Below are 14766 nucleotides of genomic sequence, written 5' to 3' on the forward strand. Positions count from 1 at the left end.
AACAGAGGTTTAGTGAATATGCAACGTTCTATAACACGAATGAATTTAAAAGCATGGCTATCTTCCAAAGCAATTGTTTGAAAGGTAAATGACAGACCCATAAGTTTTTTTGAACATATTATAGTTCGCCTCAGGATATGGGCTTTCACTTGAGAAATTGATAGATGAAAAATCCTAAATCATTAATTATTTTTGAAAATTTTGTGCCATATTTCCCTACATTTGCACGCAGCCAGACTCCTTCCACGCGTTGCATATGATGATTTATCAGGATGTGGGGCTCCTCCCTGGAAATGTTGTACACATCTGGCTATATGATTTACATATCAAGCCGACCGACCGACCGCCCGAGCGACCGTCAACTCAATTGTTGTTTCTCCTGGAGTTTCTGGACCGTCCATCACGTGACGTTCCCTGTTCGCTGTTTGTTTTAAGCAAAAGTTTCCATGGGCCACAGACGATGGTGAGGGATGGGATCCAGAGCGGAGATGGAACCCCAGCAACTTGAAGCGGAAATTAATAAAAACAAAAAATGTTGCCGGCACCGGGGCACCAGGGCACCAGGGGAGGGAAAAGAAAAACAGGAAAACATACAAAATCATAAAAAACAAACTGGAAAATTAATATGCAATATTCTGATGCATGTACGTGTGGCATATGTTGCATGTAGTATGTATATGTAAATGTCAGAGGGGGTCCGCAAAAAGAGAATCCGTAATGTTGTTTTATTTAAATTTGTGGCTTATCCTTGGGCTTGTCCTTTGCTGCTGCTCCTCCTCCCCGAACCCGAACCCACCTATAAATAAGGTTTAACTAATGAAATGGTTCCGTGATTTGGCATAAGTTGGCATTTATTATTCGCTGAACAAGAGTTCACTCCTTCGAGACTCCCCCCGGCACACTATTTTGCCAATCAATGGCGACCCGGAAGGGAAAGGTCCATGGAACGACGAGTGGCAATAAGAGCACTTTCCCGCCAACTACAAAACTACTTCTTGCACATAAAAAGTGTTTGTACACAATCCTGAACAGGCTGCCAGATCGAAGCGAATCGCGGAGAGCCTCCCACTTTGAAGCCAATCTTCAACAGGCCCCCTTTCGCAGCGAAGCCTCCTCAAAGCCAGTCCACAGCAGCCACCCACGTCGAAGCCATTCCTGAACAGTCTGCTACGTCGAACCAAATCCAATTCAATCCAACCCCTGACCTCAGTCGGGCTGGATCTGGCAGGAAGATAGCAAGGCAGGGCCCAAAGGACTCGGGGCAGGCAACAGTTTGTACAAGTTTTCAATGAGCTTCGGTATATCGGAGGAGCAGTTTGTGGATGCGCAACGGAAATGCATAAACATTCATAAGAATTTCCTTTGAAAACATGTTAAACATAATTTTATGCCCAGGGACGGAAACGGAAGGCAGCGACAGACAGGAACAGTAACAAGTGAAGTCAATTGAAGTTATTTTTAAATAGAGAAGAAATCTTTGCGGAAAAGATAGAGCTTTAGCTTAATATATGAACAATGATAGAGGAGAAAGGGTATACAGAGCTCCCACTTTAAATTAGTTTCAACCGTTTAAAGTTAATTTGTTTTAGTCATTCAACCGCTGAGAATGTCCTATGTCTCCCACCCGGATAGTCACCAAATGAATGCTCATCCCAGATGGCTTTCCCCTGCCTAATGTCACCATAACTCAATGGGAACCTATTGAATCAGAGCAAATTAACATGCATATATCTGTGCGAGGGCAGTGGCGATGCTCGTGTTGGGCCCACAAGAACCCAGACCCCTGCGGCAGGATAGATAGACAGACAGACAGACAGACAGGCAGGCAGGCAGGCAGGCAGGCAGGACTCTTGTGCCGTTTGGCATACAAAATAAGCAGAAACAAATTCGATAACAAATGGTTTGGAATCGAGGCAACAACAACAACCCCCACGCGATATACATAGATATATAATATATTTATATTTGTAAAGAAAGAAGGAGAGCCGGGGGAGCGGGAAAAAATTGAAGGACTCTGGCGAATTCAGGAACAAATGACATATTGTCCTGGGTAGCGCAAAAGAGAGTAAGCAATACACTGAAATAAAAACAGTAGTAGTTTTTGGATAATCTTCAATAACTTAAAGAACTCATTTTGCAAGTCAAAAATATGCATTGAAAATTATAAAATATTAATACTCTTTTTTTCTCAGTGTAAGGCCAACATATGGACCCGAGTCTGATGTGAGTTTTTGTTTGCATTTGTATTTGTTTAACGTAAATATAAAATTTATTATCTAGCGAAGCGCATAAATTAGCCAAACAAGGAATCAGAGCCAGAACCAGAACCAGAAGCAGAATCAAATTGAGACCAGAAAAGCATGTCCCTCCCACTCTCCAGAAGAGATCAAGTTGCTGATGATAACAAATGAAACCAAATGAGTGGAATGCTGGATATATCGGCGGCAGGCAAAACACGGAGAAGCAGGGACATCTCCGGACAGGAATCATCAATTGTGGATAGTTCAATTTGTGACTTTTCAACTAGATTAATGAACGCACATGGATATGACGGTCTGATTATAGAGACAACGAAATGAAGCTACATATAAGCAAATTTGCTAAGAAATATTCGATTTGCAGTGTTAATTAAAGGAATGAAGGAATAAGAAATAATTAAGGAGGTACAAGTTCTCTTATTCTGATAACAGGAAGTTCCGTTCTGATCCCTAACTTCAAAAGTTTGGAAAATGAAGAAGGATAACTCTTTAAGCCCGTTAAGGCAGAACACCTTAAACTTTGCATAAATAAATATCGAATTTCGCAGCACTCATCGAAATCAAAACGGTCCCTCGGGTGCTATCATTATTACATTGTGTTCACACTTAACCGAGAGCGGGCTAATTAGTTGTCTTGTGTTTGACAGAGACAAGTGTTGATTTTCCCAAACTCGCATGCACACACACACACACACACACACAGACACCTCGGCTAATTAACACATTTTCACAGCATTTCTCGACCCTAGACCTGGCTTTACTTTTAGCAAGTATTTTCCCTCCTGTTTTTTTGTGCCTGGCCACACCGCATGCAACCAGCAGGCAACATGGCTTTCGCCGTGTTTTCGCCATAACTTTTCTGAGCCAGAGTCGCTGCCAAGGCTAAGGACTAGTGTATGCAAAGCCCCCAAAAGCACCTAAAGAGAAAAAAAACTGTGAAAAAACGTGGTAAATTCTGCAACAAAATCCATGCCAACATGACCAGCAGGCAAAAGGCAAACGGCAAAAGGCAGGCAAGGGTAACGAAAAGTTTGGCCAAACCGCCCGAAACTTTTGAAGATTCCCAACTGCAACTCTTCAAATGTGTGTTGAAAGACACACACACACACAGACACACACAGACACACACAGACACACATGCAGCCAAGTCGCATCTAAGCCATTGTGCACATCCTGCATATCCTGCCTGTTTACCAAATGAGTTTTGTCCCAGTTTGTTTAATGCCTTGGGCCGCAGAATTTATGATGACAGAAGTACGAGAGGGGGGCCGAGATAGGGTAGAACAGGGAGATGTGCATCTATCCGGAGACTTTCATGGTGTAATGGACAGATAACCGCTGCCTAATTGTTGTGACATTTATACGAAACGATTGGAGCGGTTAGAAGGAGGCAGGAATCAGCAGAAGGCAGCAAAAGTTCATCTGAGGGCGACCATGAAAGTTACTTGGGCATTTAATCTGTTCTCGATTCATGGAGTTTTATTTTAGTTTGTGGCTTGTGCATAAATTTCGATGGCCGAACGGGTTTGAAAAGTTTAATTGCCAGTTGACCTCTTGATTGTGAAATTGTGCGGAAAGTAAGTGCAGAAAATAGCGATCGATCGAGAAGTGTGGGGCATAGAAATTAGGCACGCTTTCGCGTAAATGTTGATATACCTAGTATTATTTCTATATTATTTTCCAATGAAATGCAGTTTAATATTTATATATTTTCATAATTTTAACTGAACGCAAACGAATAAAACCATTACAATAACTAAAAATGCTTTCAAAATTGTATTGTAATATAAAACAATACTCGTTGAGAACAATTCAATTTGACAGTTAAACTAAATAGTTTATTGCCAAACACTTTGCGGTCGTTTATTGCACGAGTGTGAGCTCATATTCAACATTTGAAATGACAATTTCCGTGTGAGTGGCACTGTCGGTGCACCTGTTGCCCCGGACGACAAGAATACTCGTATATTTTCTGCACATGCGGTGCATAAATTTCATTTCATTTAGCTGTTAATTCAATTTTATTTCTCACATTTCACGAGTGCCACCCGTGTGGTGGTGCGGGTGGGTTCACGTGGACCGACCTCCTCTGCCCACAATATATTGAATGGCGCACGTAAATTAACCCAGAAACGTTTTCGTGCATAAAATGCCAAAAATTTAACTAAAATTATGCACCTTTTGTGGGAGTCCACGTCCCCTCGCCCGTCGCCCGTCGTCCCCTCGTTCCAGGGAACAAATAGGAGCAGGACTCGGAAAAAGAGGCACACTGAACCCGAAATGGGAAGTAAAGGGGCCGGTAAGTCCTCTATCTGCACTGCCTCTCTGGTGCGCAGGAATGCATAAAGCGCTGATTGCAGCATGTCCTCGTCCTCGCGCTCCCCATCCTGCCTCTGCGAACGTGCCCGGGTTTACACGCAAATAAATACACGAACAGCAACAAAAATCCCCGCCACTGTGGGGTTAAGCAGCTGAACAAGAACAAAAAAGATGAAAAACTGAAAGAAAAACTGGAAGATGCTGGCAGAAAAAATATGAAAAGCGGGTGCCAAAACAAAAATGCAATTTATTTGCAAAGACAACCAAAAAAAAAACTCTTAAAACACCATAGGAAAGCATAAAAAAAAGGCTTTTTATACATAACACATAACTTTATCACGTGACTGAAGAGCGACAACAGCGGCCGCCAGGTGGCGCTAGTCAGAGCGGCAGAACGGAAACCGGAAACGCGGCTGACAGCAAACTCTGCCTGACAGCGGAAGGCATAGGGAGTGTGACGGGTGGCGCGGGTGCGGGCGCGGGTCAGGCACAGCTGCCATCGCATTATCTGCACTTTGTGGATTCCACCAGCTCATCCGCATTCTGCATGAGATATTCCACAAGTTCTTATTGTTGCTTACCTTGAACTAGAGGCAAGGCAGAAAAGTGCGATAAGTCGGGCACTCTTCTCAGAAAAACGCTGTACCCTTGGATACCCTTACAGATGAATCGGTTCTCTATGGCATGCTCATCGTCATTTGATCTGGTTAAACACATGAAATTCCAATTAAACTCGAAAAAATAATGATTTCTTGTGTTTTCATATTTTATTTTTCTGTTTCTATTTCTTGGACGTCGTTTAAGGTATCGTTGGAGTGATATTCATCCAGTATTGTCTGTCTGGTGGGGTCGCCACTTGGACTTGGACATCTGGTGGGGCCTCCGCGACTTTGCCATCTGGAAGAACATCGGGCATCTGCCGCGAATAAAGATTTGACCGCATCACTCCGAGCTCTTGCCTCACTGCTGCTATTTTCATCGTCTGCAACAGCAATTATATCTTTGTAAACATGGTCCTTTTCATTTTAATGCTTCTAACATGTACATTCCATATCTCTCTTATTCTCACCGCATGCATTTCCTATAAGGTATGGCAGTCCTACTTTTATCGACCTGGTGATCAATAGCCGATTATGCTGATGGCGTTATTGAAGAGGGTGAGGGAGAGACTGCAGTATTAACCTAAAGTATTTATTTATTTACGTATGTATGCATATGTATGGGCAGTGGCTTTTGTAGCACTGTGCTTATTGGCTGGAACTGAATCACTGCATGACTGTGCTGGAGATCCTCTTGATGCCCGTGAAAAGCAAACACGTATCTGAAGAGTTGGGCAGTGAGTTTTAATTTAATTTTGTTCTGTAAAAGTTGCCTATTGAGATTCTCATGAAGTAGATTATCAAATAGAAAATGGTTATTAATAGTAAAAAGAGGAGAGCTCTTGCAATGGACACCCTACGAGATTGAGGAGATGTTTTTTGAGCATGAATATAATAAATATATGTATAAGATAAATGACAACACAGTTCAATTGGTTAAGGTAAGGTTTAACTTATGCTAAAAGAATCTTCAATTGCCACCCAAACCCAAAGAACAAACGCAAACCATTGAGAACCATTGAGGCGAATGTCATAACCCTTTCGCTGCCATTCGAATGGAATCTCAGGCCATTGAATTGGCATGAAGGGAGACCGGCCAAAGCCCGGCCCGAGTCAAAGTCAAAGTAAAAGCCAAAGCCAATGACAAAGGCCAAAGCCCGGTCACAAAGTCAGAAGTCGAAGTCCCGCATTAGCAAAAGCTGATTAATCACATTTGAAGGGCATACAATTATGCCAAATGGAGAGAGAGCCTCTGCGCCGAGTCCTTTCTGACGGGGGGTGGGGTCCTGGTCTGAAAACACACATGCAAATGTCACATTAGCCTTATACTTTAATTAATTTCTAATCCATGCTCATTGAAGGCGACTGCAATTAGAAGCTCGATGCCCCGATGTCGGATGCCTGATGGCTGATGGCTGACAAGGATTACAAGGATAACCATTTGCCCCTTACATCTGTCAAGCATCGAAACACACACATGTGTATCTATTGTGTATATGTACGTATGTTCGTGTGAATATGGGAATTATCCGACCATCAACTACAAATTAGACATTTGAAATTTAATCGTCAATTGGAGTTAAGGGGTCGGAGTGAGGGCGGCACTAGAGGCTTCTCGGTCCCAAGGTCCTGCGTTTGATAATTAAGCCCGAACGGAGTGAGGGTTATCCCCATGGGTAATCCATGGGTAGCCATTTCCCCAGCCACAAGCATTGAACATTAAATGTGAAATATTTGGCCAACTTTGCGGCAGGGACAGTCATTTGTGGAATTGATGGAATGTGCTATGGTTTGATAGGAAGTTCTTTGAAGCATGTCGTTATAGGAAGGGAAGGGAAGGGAAGGAGAGTACTTCAAGTTTGCACATACAGATGAATTTAATTAGGATAACATTTACTGGTATCCATGTGATTCTATACTGCCGATCAGATGTTTACTTTTGGCTCTCTTTTGTTTCTTTTCTATTTGTTCAAAGAAAACTTTCTACAAAATCAAGGATCCCCAGACACCAGCGAGTATTTTCACCACATACATTATATTAATTGAAATCCCATTTGGATCAATTAGCCGAAAGCTGAGTCACTACTTTTGACTATTCTAAGTATCCTTTTTATCCCCCTCCACATCCTTTCCGTAGCGATTCCTGGCAAAACCAATTGCCATTTGAGACATAATAAATTATTTATTGCCAACAGCTAAATGCCACAATCTCAGCAAACGGAAAGAGATATCTGGTAGATATATGCTAAATTTATTAACAAACTGTCACGCCCACTTCTATTAGAGGCAGCCCCGATCTGTGGGCTGTGTGTGTGTCTGTGTGGGGTGGAAATTTATCTGCCTCAGAAATAGACACCGACCGCCAACCATTCGGCACGGCTCTTCTCCCTTTCGGGGCAGGCACTTTACACACAAATTGTGTTAATTTGCATATTGGAAACTTTTGCCTAATTGAACATAATGCCACTTAATTAAAGTTAAGACAAGTTTTTGACGGTAAGATGGGCTTGCGCTTGAGCTTGGTCTTGGAGGCGGGCCCGTTGGTGGGCGCTGGTTTCTTGGCAACTAAAAGTATGGGCCAACATTTATGGCAGTTTGTTGTTGAAATTTACGGCAATTAGTTTAATATGAGCAGATTATGAGGGACGCAGGCGGAATGGAATCCTTTAGGCAAAGGCAAATTAATTTTTTGGGCATTCCCTAAACATCTACCCACTCACACAGACAGACAAACACACAGACAGACACTTATATGGAGTTGAATATTTAATGGCTCTTGTGCCGCTTGCCTTTTGGACGCCTAATTGGTTGTGCCTTAAATATTTATTAACAATAAAGCGGAAAAACTAATTGAAAGGAATAGATATTCGGGTATGCTTTACTGAAATGGAAAGGACCTACAGGTAAGCGAAAGGTAACATTTCCTTTGGATCAGATTATGGGGAAACAGTAAACTATAATAGTTGTGTATGGTATAGCCACTAACCACACAATTTATATGTTAGATGTGCCAATTCATACACCGAACATGTCGCAAACGAACAGCCAGAACAGCACCGCTTTGCATGTGTTAGTACAACACACACAATATTTTCCCCCGAAAATATGCTTATTTCGTTTTCAGAGTTTAATTTCTGTTTTCTATTGTGTTTCCAGCGTATTTTAATGTATGGGTGTTTGTTTAGCGGAGGTTGCTGAACGCCAGAGCCGAAGACTCTGGGATCCCTGTTGAAAGTTAATTGAATGATCCCAGCTCCCAATAAAGATTGCGAAATTTGTGTTCCTACTGAGAGTATATTTTATGATATATTTCCCCGGATAAGTGAACCGAGTCTTTAACCATCACTTTTCCGTTTTTTTTGGAATCTTTTTTGGAATCTTTTAGAATCGGGCGACCTCAGGCGGCTTTTCCCGTTTGGGTGTTGCCGGATCGATACTGCATCCACGATCCCTACTGCACTTTGCTTTACCTTATCGGCTTTGACCGGATAAGATTTCCTTATTTCCCCCCTATTCATCTTTCCATTTACTCTTTCTTTTTCCTCTTCTTTTAGTTTGTATTCCCTTCTGCTCTATTGGCCGAGAACCTCCCTGGCCACAATCTGCTATGCCGCGATCCCCTTCTCTTACCGCGCCAGGTACATTTATATCATCATTTGTTATCATTTGTTATTTATTTATTTTATTTAACTCTTCCTTTCATTTTAGCAGGTCGGGTGGCGATATTTTTAACATCATTTACAAGAGGCTTCACCCTTCTGGTCTTCCGGTTCATATGAGCGAGCGTGCGCTCAATGACGGTTGACCACTCAAGGCTGACATCACGAACTCCCTGCCTCGGGACATGATGGCCTCTTCCTGGCGTCCAACGATGTGTTCTCCTCCTTTCGAGTCCGCTTTCTGTCGGTACCACCACTGATGGACTCCTGGATGGACTGTGGCAGCCACTGGGTTTCCTGCTGTGGGCCCTGATGCCGCTGCTGTTTCACCGAGGATCCCTGCAGCAGGGATCAAATCGACGAAGGAAGTGTTGGTTCACGCCCATGGGAAATGTCAGCAACCACCCCATTCATATGCCGCCGCATCAAACGCTGTTCTACAGCTTCGAGACGAGTAAGTAAATCAGTAGATAATTGTGGATGTATTTTAAAATATATCTTCCCTTACAGAGAAGCATTACCGAGGCTTATTCGAGATACACCGAGGTCTATCCCAGCCAGGCCTAACCTAACAAGCTATCGACATCCTTCGACCTGGCCATCGACAACAAGGACTTTGACTATGGTAACCAAGCGAAGAGCTACGCGGGATGCTAGACTCTATATAGATCTCGTTGTTGTTAGGTGTAAGATAGATAAAACTGTTTTCCACTTGTTTATTTATTGATAATAAGCTAACTTTTGATGAATAAAATAGTTAAAAAATAATCCTTGAAACGAATTGGCGAAATATGACGGACTGGGGTTGTTTGAGTCCTTTCCAAGGGATCAGGGATATTTTTCTTATTATTTTGACACTGTTCGGCAGACTGAATCCTCACGATCCTGGGAGAGTTGGTCCTTTGCCGATCGGCCCATAAAACGCCGAGATATAGCCTTCCAACGGCTTTAATTTGCATATAATTAAAATACTGGTTTTTTCTGTAGACTATATCTCGGCTATTTATTAGCCGATTGTGGCGAGGCATGTCTCTTCGTGATCTGGAGAGTCCTGCGAATCGACTGCCATCAGAAAAAAGGACATCAATTTGTTCGCGATTTTCGCGAAAAATCATGGTGGTTACATCATGAAATTTGCAAAAAATCGGCCTCATTTTCGCAGTCGAGATTTTGACGCCGTTCGACAGTCTGAATCCTCACGATCCTGGGACAGTCGGTCCTTCGCCGATCGGCCCATAAAGAGCTGAGATATAGCCTTCCAACGATTTGAATTTGCATATCATTAAAATACTGGTTTTTTCTGTTGGCTATATCTCGGCCATTTATGGGCCGATTGTGGCGAGGCATGTGTCCACGTGATCGGGAGAGTCCTGCGAATCGACTGCCATCGGAAAAAAGGACATCAATTTGTTCACGATTTTCGCGAAAAATCATGAAATTTGCAAAAAATCAGCCTCATTTTCGTAGTCGAGATTTTGACGCCGTTCGACAGTCTGAATCCTCACGATCCTGGGACAGTCGGTCCTTCGCCGATCGGCCCATAAAGAGCTGAGATATAGCCTTCCAACGATTTGAATTTGCATATCATTAAAATACTGGTTTTTTCTGTTGGCTATATCTCGGCCATTTATGGGCCGATTGTGGCGAGGCATGTGTCCACGTGATCGGGAGAGTCCTGCGAATCGACTGCCATCGGAAAAAAGGACATCAATTTGTTCACGATTTTCGCGAAAAATCATGAAATTTGCAAAAAATCGGCCTCATTTTCGTAGTCGAGATTTTGACGCCGTTCGACAGTTTGAATCCTCACGATCCTGGGACAGTCGGTCCTTCGCCGATCGGCCCATAAAGAGCCGAGATATAGAACTCCAACGATTTGGATGTGCATATTATTAAAATACTGGTTTTTTCTGTAGGCTATATCTCGGCCATTTATGGGCCGATTGTGGCGAGGCATGTCTCCACGTGATCGGGAGAGTCCTGCGAATCGACTGCCATCGGAAAAAAGGACATCAATTTGTTCACGATTTTCGCGAAAAATCATGATGGTTACATCATGAAATTTGCAAAAAATCGGCCTCATTTTCGTAGTCGAGATTTTGACGCCGTTCGACAGTCTGAATCCTCACGATCCTGGGACAGTCGGTCCTTCGCCGATCGGCCCATAAAGAGCCGAGATATAGCCTTCCAACGGCTTTAATTTGCATATAATTAAAATACTGGTTTTTCCTGTAGGCTATATCTCGGCTATACGCCAGCCGATCGGAATGCGGCATGTCTCCACGTGATCGGGAGAGTCCTGCGAATCGACTGCCATCGGAAAAAAGGACATCAATTTGTTCACGATTTTCGCGAAAAATCATCAAATTTGCAAAAAATCAGCCTCATTTTCGTAGTCGAGATTTTGACGCCGTTCGACAGTCTGAATCCTCACGATCCTGGGACAGTCGGTCCTTCGCCGATCGGCCCATAAAGAGCTGAGATATAGCCTTCCAACGATTTGAATTTGCATATCATTAAAATACTGGTTTTTTCTGTTGGCTATATCTCGGCCATTTATGGGCCGATTGTGGCGAGGCATGTGTCCACGTGATCGGGAGAGTCCTGCGAATCGACTGCCATCGGAAAAAAGGACATCAATTTGTTCACGATTTTCGCGAAAAATCATGAAATTTGCAAAAAATCGGCCTCATTTTCGTAGTCGAGATTTTGACGCCGTTCGACAGTCTGAATACTCACGATCCTGGGACAGTCGGTCCTTCGCCGATCGGCCCATAAAGAGCCGAGATATAGAACTCCAACGATTTGGATGTGCATATTATTAAAATACTGGTTTTTTCTGTAGGCTATATCTCGGCCATTTATGGGCCGATTGTGGCGAGGCATGTGTCCACGTGATCGGGAGAGTCCTGCAAATCGACTGCCATCGGAAAAAAGGACATCAATTTGTTCACGATTTTCGCGAAAAATCATGATGGTTACATCATGAAATTTGCAAAAAATCAGCCTCATTTTCGTAGTCGAGATTTTGACGCCGTTCGACAGTCTGAATCCTCACGATCCTGGGACAGTCGGTCCTTCGCCCATCGGCCCATAAAGAGCCCAGATATAGCCTTCCAACGATTTGAATTTGCATATCATTAAAATACTGGTTTTTTCTGTAGGCTATATCTCGGCCATTTATGGGCCGATTGTGGCGAGGCATGTCTCCACGTGATCGGGAGAGTCCTGCGAATCGACTGCCATCGGAAAAAAGGACATCAATTTGTTCACGATTTTCGCGAAAAATCATGATGGTTACATCATGAAATTTGCAAAAAATCGGCCTCATTTTCGTAGTCGAGATTTTGACGCCGTTCGACAGTCTGAATCCTCACGATCTTGGGACAGTCGGTCCTTCGCCGATCGGCCCATAAAGAGCCGAGATATAGAACTCCAACGATTTGGATGTGCATATTATTAAAATACTGGTTTTTTCTGTAGGCTATATCTCGGCCATTTATGGGCCGATTGTGGCGAGGCATGTCTCCACGGGATCGGGAGAGTCCTGCGAATCGATTGCCATCGGAAAAAAGGACATCAATTTGTTCACGATTTTCGCGAAAAATCATGATGGTTACATCATGAAATTTGCAAAAAATCGGCCTCATTTTCGTAGTCGAGATTTTGACGCCGTTCGACAGTCTGAATCCTCACGATCCTGGGACAGTCGGTCCTTCGCCGATCGGCCCATAAAGAGCCCAGATATAGCCTTCCAACGATTTGAATTTGCATATCATTAAAATACTGGTTTTTTCTGTTGGCTATATCTCGGCCATTTATGGGCCGATTGTGGCGAGGCATGTGTCCACGTGATCGGGAGAGTCCTGCGAATCGACTGCCATCGGAAAAAAGGACATCAATTTGTTCACGATTTTCGCGAAAAATCATGATGGTTACATCATGAAATTTGCAAAAAATCGGCCTCATTTTCGTAGTCGAGATTTTGACGCCGTTCGACAGTCTGAATCCTCACGATCCTGGGACAGTCGGTCCTTCGCCGATCGGCCCATACAGAGCCGAGATATAGCCTTCCAACGATTTGAATTTGCATATCATTAAAATACTGGTTTTTTCTGTAGGCTATATCTCGGCCATTTATGGGCCGATTGTGGCGAGGCATGTCTCCACGTGATCGGGAGAGTCCTGCGAATCGACTGCCATCGGAAAAAAGGGCATCAATTTGTTCACGATTTTCGCGAAAAATCATGATGGTTACATCATGAAATTTGCAAAAAATCGGCCTCATTTTCGTAGTCGAGATTTTGACGCCGTTCGACAGTCTGAATCCTCACGATCCTGGGACAGTCGGTCCTTCGCCGATCGGCCCATACAGAGCCGAGATATAGCCTTCCAACGATTTGAATTTGCATATCATTAAAATACTGGTTTTTTCTGTAGGCTATATCTCGGCCATTTATGGGCCGATTGTGGCGAGGCATGTCTCCACGTGATCGGGAGAGTCCTGCGAATCGACTGCCATCGGAAAAAAGGGCATCAATTTGTTCACGATTTTCGCGAAAAATCATGATGGTTACATCATGAAATTTGCAAAAAATCGGCCTCATTTTCGTAGTCGAGATTTTGACGCCGTTCGACAGTCTGAATCCTCACGATCCTGGGACAGTCGGTCCTTCGCCGATCGGCCCATACAGAGCCGAGATATAGCCTTCCAACGATTTGAATTTGCATATCATTAAAATACTGGTTTTTTCTGTTGGCTATATCTCGGCCATTTATGGGCCGATTGTGGCGAGGCATGTGTCCATGTGATCGGGAGAGTCCTGCGAATCGACTGCCATCGGAAAAAAGGACATCAATTTGTTCACGATTTTCGCGAAAAATCATGATGGTTACATCATGAAATTTGCAAAAAATCGGCCTCATTTTCGTAGTCGAGATTTTGACGCCGTTCGACAGTCTGAATCCTCACGATCCTGGGACAGTCGGTCCTTCGCCGATCGGCCCATAAAGAGCCGAGATATAGAGCTCCAACGATTTGGATGTGCATATTATTAAAATACTGTTTTTTTCTGTAGGCTATATCTCGGCCATTTATGGGCCGATTGTGGCGAGGCATGTCTCCACGGGATCGGGAGAGTCCTGCGAATCGACTGCCATCGGAAAAAAGGACATCAATTTGTTCACGATTTTCGCGAAAAATCATGATGGTTACATCATGAAATTTGCAAAAAATCAGCCTCATTTTCGTAGTCGAGATTTTGACGCCGTTCGACAGTCTGAATCCTCACGATCCTGGGACAGTCGGTCCTTCGCCGATCGGCCCATAAAGAGCTGAGATATAGCCTTCCAACGATTTGAATTTGCATATCATTAAAATACTGGTTTTTTCTGTTGGCTATATCTCGGCCATTTATGGGCCGATTGTGGCGAGGCATGTGTCCACGTGATCGGGAGAGTCCTGCGAATCGACTGCCATCGGAAAAAAGGACATCAATTTGTTCACGATTTTCGCGAAAAATCATGAAATTTGCAAAAAATCGGCCTCATTTTCGTAGTCGAGATTTTGACGCCGTTCGACAGTCTGAATACTCACGATCCTGGGACAGTCGGTCCTTCGCCGATCGGCCCATAAAGAGCCGAGATATAGAACTCCAACGATTTGGATGTGCATATTATTAAAATACTGGTTTTTTCTGTAGGCTATATCTCGGCCATTTATGGGCCGATTGTGGCGAGGCATGTGTCCACGTGATCGGGAGAGTCCTGCAAATCGACTGCCATCGGAAAAAAGGACATCAATTTGTTCACGATTTTCGCGAAAAATCATGATGGTTACATCATGAAATTTGCAAAAAATCAGCCTCATTTTCGTAGTCGAGATTTTGACGCCGTTCGACAGTCTGAATCCTCACGATCCTGGGACAGTCG

The 14766-nt window shown here is 43.5% G+C and overlaps 1 long non-coding RNA gene across 2 annotated transcripts; it reads left to right on the forward strand.

Moving 5' to 3' along the window:
- Positions 1-6551: 6551 nt before the first annotated feature.
- LOC6595734 lies at positions 6552-9575 on the forward strand. Of its 2 annotated transcripts, none has more exons than XR_003408779.1 (4): positions 6552-6674; positions 8731-8814; positions 8885-9289; positions 9346-9575. It is a non-coding gene; the product is annotated as an uncharacterized LOC6595734 (long non-coding RNA). The 2 variants fall into 2 exon arrangements; XR_003408780.1 differs by having other exon boundaries at positions 8888-9289.
- Positions 9576-14766: the final 5191 nt, after the last annotated feature.

Source organism: Drosophila persimilis, unplaced genomic scaffold (assembly GCF_003286085.1).
Source record: "Drosophila persimilis strain 14011-0111.01,24,50 unplaced genomic scaffold, DperRS2 tig00000191-arrow-pilon, whole genome shotgun sequence".
NCBI lineage: Eukaryota > Metazoa > Arthropoda > Insecta > Diptera > Drosophilidae > Drosophila > Drosophila persimilis.